This window comes from Colobus angolensis, unplaced genomic scaffold (genome assembly GCF_000951035.1).
Source record: "Colobus angolensis palliatus isolate OR3802 unplaced genomic scaffold, Cang.pa_1.0 Scaffold15, whole genome shotgun sequence".
Lineage (NCBI taxonomy): Eukaryota > Metazoa > Chordata > Mammalia > Primates > Cercopithecidae > Colobus > Colobus angolensis.
The window spans coordinates 11,003,091-11,008,441 of record NW_012114599.1 but is presented as its reverse complement, the minus strand read 5'-3'; the positions used below and the strand labels follow the sequence as shown (position 1 = coordinate 11,008,441).

At 42.8% G+C, this 5,351-nt stretch overlaps 1 long non-coding RNA gene across 1 annotated transcript in view; it reads right to left on the bottom strand.

Moving 5' to 3' along the window:
- The window catches only part of LOC105507459, a 57,428-nt gene extending 56,151 nt beyond the window's left edge, over positions 1–1,277 (bottom strand). Inside the window, exon 1 of the long non-coding RNA XR_001001102.1 lies at positions 999–1,277. This is a non-coding gene — a long non-coding RNA (uncharacterized LOC105507459). The remainder of the gene's footprint in view (positions 1–998) is intronic.
- Between the last annotated feature and the right edge of the window lie 4,074 nt (positions 1,278–5,351).

Genomic DNA, 5,351 nt, shown 5'->3' with positions numbered 1-5,351 from the left:
AGAGATCCCAGAAACAGACCCATATAAATATAGTCAATTGATCTTTGACCAAAAAAACAAAGGTAATACAATGGGGAAAAGATAATCTTTTCAAAAAATGGTACTGGGACAACAGGACATTTACATTCAAACAAATGAATGAAGACATAGATTTTATACCCTTCACAAAAAAATTAAATAGATCACAGATCTAAATGTAAAACACAAAATGATAAGACCCTTAGAAGATAACATAGGAGAAAATCTAGATGACCTTGGCTTTAGTGGTGACTTTTTGTTTTGCTTTGGTTTATTTATTTATTTATTTGAGACAAGGTCTCTGTGGCCCAGGCTAGAGTGCAGTGGCACAACCACAGCTTACTGCAGCCTTGACCTCCCAGGCTCAAGTGATCCTCCCACTTCAGCTTCCTGTGTAGCTGTAACTACAGGCACATGCCACTATGCCTGGCTGATTTTTCTGAAAATATTTGTAGAGATAGAGTCTCTCTATGTTGCCAGGCTGTCTTGAACTCCTGGGCTCAAGTGATCCTCCCATCTTGGCCTTCCAAAGTGCTGGGATTACAAGTGTGAGTCACTGCACACAGCCAGGTTATGACTTTTTTGACATGACACCAAAGGTGTGATCTATGAAAGAAAAAATTGATAAGCTAGACTTTATTAAAATTAGAAACTTCTGCTCTGTAAAAAATACTTATGATAATATAAAGAGAAGCCACACACTGGGAGAAAACATTTGCCAAAGATGTATTTGATATGGGACTATTATCCAAAACGTAAATAAAACTCTTGAAACTCAACAGTAAGGAAACAAACAACCAATTAAAAATGGGCCAAGACCTTAAGAGACACTTCACCACAAAAGATATGCAGGTGACAAATAAGCATATTAAAGATGCCCCACGACGTATGTCATCAGGAAAATGCAAATTAAATCAACAATGAGATACCACCTACACACCTTTCAGAACAGTCAAAATCCAGAACACTGATGTAAGTACCTTGATGTGCTTTGGTCAAGGAATAGGCCGAGGCGGGTATCCAGGCCTGTGTGAGTCAGCAAGTTTGGCACGCAGGCGCACACCTCCACTTGTTATATAACCTGTTTGTGTAAGTTCATACTTGACTTGGAGCCACAGTTGTCTGTAAAAGGTATAACTGCCCTGTTAACACTGTGCACCAGAGACATGGCTCTTGGACTCGGCACGCCTCAGCATGGCTTGACATGGTGGGCGCGCAGGTGCCCAGAGAAAGAAAGAGTGAGTCAGAGCTGTCCGTCTTTGCAGATGGACAGAAGGAGCCAGGACATAGCTCAGCTCACTCGTGCCCAGAGAGAGAAAGAGTTAATTAAGCTGCTCACCCTGAAGGCAAGGGAGAGCCGGCTACGCAGCTGTGTGTGGGAGCCGCCAGACTAAGCAGCCGAGACAGGGCGGGCAGTGTGAGAGAAAGCTGTTGATGAGAGCTGCTGCTGAATAAAACCATCTTTCACCTGCCTACAGCCCCCCGAGTGTTCTTTCTGCTCATCCAGCCACTCCCTTCGGATTCAGCATAATATTTGGCGTAGTCGTGAACCTGACAACTGACAACATCACATGCTGGCAAGGATGTGGAGCAAAAGGAACCCTCATTCATTGCTAATAGGAATGCAAAGTGGTATGGTCACTTTAAGGATAGATTGGCAATTTCTTACAAAACTAAACATATGGTTACCATACAATGTAATAATCATACTCTTTGGTTTTAACCCAAAGAAGTCAAAAATTTATGTCCACACAAAAACCTGCACATGGATGTTTATAGCAGCTTTATTCAAAATTGCCAAAACTTAGAAGCAACCAAGATGTCCTTCAGTAGGAGAATGGATAAATAAACTGTGGTACTTTCAGACAATGGAATATTACTCAGCACTGAAAAGAAATGACCTATCAAGCCATGAAAATACATGGAGGAAACTTAAATGCATATTACTCAGTGAAAGAAGCCAATTTGAAAAGGCTACATACTATATGATTCCAACTATATGGCAACATGGAAAAGACAAAACGATGGAGATGGTAGAAAGAGCAGTAGTTGCTAGGGGTTAGGGTGGAGGGAGGGATGAATAGGCAGAGCGCAGAGGATTCTTAGGCCAGTGAAAATACTCTGTATGATGGTTTAATGGAAGATACATGCCACTATAAATTTGTCCAAACTAACAGAATGTACACCACCAAGAGTAAACCCTAACGTAAACTGTGGACTTTGGGTGATAATGATGTGTCAATGTGGGTTATCAATTGTGACAAATGTACCACTCTGGTGGAAGTGACGTTGATAAGAGGGTGGCTATGTATGTATGGGGGCAGGGAGGATATGAGATATTTCTATATCTTCTGGTTAATTTTTCTGTGGACTAAAACTACTTTTAAAAATAATGTCAGCCGGGCACAGTGGCTCACGTCTGTGATCCCAGCACTTTGGGAGGCTGAGGCAGGTAGATCACGAGGTCAGGAGATCAAGACCATCCTGGTTAACATGGTGAAACCCCATCTCTACTAAAAATACAAAATTTTTTAGGCATGCTGGCGGGCACCTGCAGTCCCAGCTACTTGTGAGTCTGAGGCAGGAGAACGGAGTGAACCAGGGAGGCGGAGCTTGCAGTGAGCCGAGATCACGCCACTGCACTCCAGTGTGGGCAACAGAGCAAGACTCTGTCTCAAAAAATAATAATAATTATAATGTTTATTTTTCAAAGTTTCTTTAAAAAGAAATATGCAAAGGACAAAGCAGGGACCCCTGAAATTTCATCACTTAGAGCAGTGGTCTCCAAACTACTGTGATCACACAGACCATCAGTAAAATAAGTTTGCACACCTTCCTTCAATACATTTATATTGTACTTATTTATAATTAAAAAATAATAATTGTAGAATCATGGGGCTACCTTTTTTGATACATAGAGTACAGTTGCTAGACAGATAAGGACTGCTATATTTCTCTTATTCAAAGGGATGTTTTTTCTCTTCTCAAATAAAAACTGACATGAGTCGGGCTAGTTAAGCAATTTCATCTTTTCTCCGGTTACAGATCTGATTTCGTAACACACAGTGATCGCCTCTTCTCTGACAGGCATTGAAGAGAACACACTGATTATTCGGGCCACTCTGCAGAACACCACGGCCCACGTTTCACTTGCTTTTTGTTTCCATCTGGCCTTGTTTTGTGTTAAATGGCCCTCACACTTTTTCTGCCCACTTGCTGCAAGCATCCTAGATGTTTTAAATGGAATATTTCATGCCCCAAACCTAGATTACAATCTGAAGAGTAGAAACAGATCTCCATATGAACCAACATAAAAATGAACCCAGTCTCAGGTGCTGGGTCAGGGTTGAAATCTCGTGATCTCCCAGCTGTGAGCGATGTTTGAAACAGTCCAGGCTAATCCCCGCCTTTTAGAGATGAAGAAAGGGAAGCCTGGCCACTGCCCCTAAAGTTAATAACAAACTAGGACCCAGGAGCTACATTCCTCATCTCCCCAAGTCAGAAGCTGAGGGTAATGGCTAATATTTGTGCCTTGAGCTTTAAACTTTTTCTGAATGTGTTTGAATTTTATTTATTTATTTATTGAGACAGGGTCTTGCTCTGTTGCCCAGGCTAGAGTACAGTGTACACAATTGTATTTGTGCCACTGCAGCCTCAAATTCCTAGGCTCAGGAGATCCTCCTGCCTCAGTCTCCCCAGTAGCTAGGACTACAGACGTGCAACCACCATACTAGGCTAATTTGTTTTTAGAGATGGGGATCTTGCTATGTTGCCCAGGCTGGTCTCAAACTCCTGGCCTCAAGCAATCCTTCTATCTTGGCCTTCCAAAGTGCTGATTACAGGTGTGAACCACCATGTTCAGCCTTTTTTTTTTTTTAATATTTTCTTTTTACCCTATGATCAGTTAACAGAGGATAAATGTGTGTTCTATTTTATTCTCTCATTTCATCTTCTCAAGATGTTGTATTTGGCAAATGAGGGGAAAATCAGGCCATATAGAGGGAAATGACTTCTCTGTAGACGTTCCTGAAGTTTGTCTCTGGGTTGTAAGTGGAATCCTAGCACCTAAGTTTCCTAATACCTACTTCTTTTTTTTTATTTTTTAGACGGAGTTTTGCTCTGTTGCCCAGGCTGGAGTGCAACAGCATGATCTCAGCTCACCGCAACCTTGGCCTCCCGGGTTCAAGCAATTCTCCTGCCTCAGCCTCCAGCGTAGCTAGGATTACAGGCACCCGCCACCACAACCAGCTAATTTTTTGTATTTTTAGTAGAGACAGGGTTTCACCATGTTGGCCAGGCTGGTCTTGAACTCCTGACCTTGTGATCCACCCGCCTCGGCTTCCCAAAGTGCTGGGATTACAGGCATGAGCCATGGCGCCTGGCCACCTAATACCTACTTCTAACAGTAAATAGAATATTTCTACACATTGCAAGAGCAGAGCTCTGTAATAATTAAGGAAGCTGGTGATTTATAAGGAAGGCCTGGTATGTCAGTTATTACAATTATATACATCTAAGCTTGACATGAAGAAAAGTCTCTGGTCTGGGTGAGGGCAAATCTACTCTTTAACACAACAGAATGATCTAGCACAGGAGATTTCTCAAAGTGTGGTATCTGGACCAGCAGCATCAGCATGATCAGGGGACTCACTAAAAATGCAAATTCCCCAACCTCACCTCAGACCAACTAGATCAGAAACTCTAGACGTGGGGCCCATAATCTGTGCTTGAACAAGCCTCTGAGTTTGACATCTGTTCTGAGGCAGTGTTCTCAAATTTTGGTCCTGGGACCCCCAGCCTCAGGATGTCCAGAGGGGGCTTCTGAGATGGGTTATGTGGAAGTGCAAGGAAATGAAAGGACCAATGGTTTATTCCTTCAAGTTCAGTGTTTCCCAAACTGGCCTAATTGTAAGGATGACTGGGGACCTCTGAAAAAGACCAACTTTCAGGTCGGATGCGGTGGCTCACACCTGTAATCCCAGCATGTTGGGAGGCCGAAGCAGGAGGATCCCTTGAGCTCAGGAGTTTGAGACCAGTCTGGGCAACATAATGAGACCCCATCTCTACAAAAAAGTTTTAAAACTTAGCCAGGCATGGTGGTGCATATCTGCAGTCCCAGCTCCTCAGGAAGCTGAAGTGGGAGGATTGCTTGAGCCTGGGAGATTGAGGCTGCAGTGAGCTGTCATTGCACTGCTGTGCTCCAGCCTGGGTGACAGAGCAAGACCCTGTCTCAAAAAAAAAAAAAAAAGAAAGAAAAGAAAAGAAAAGGTGGTAGATATATACCAGCCTGGGTAACAGAGCGAGACTGCTTCTTTACAAAATACTTAAAAGTT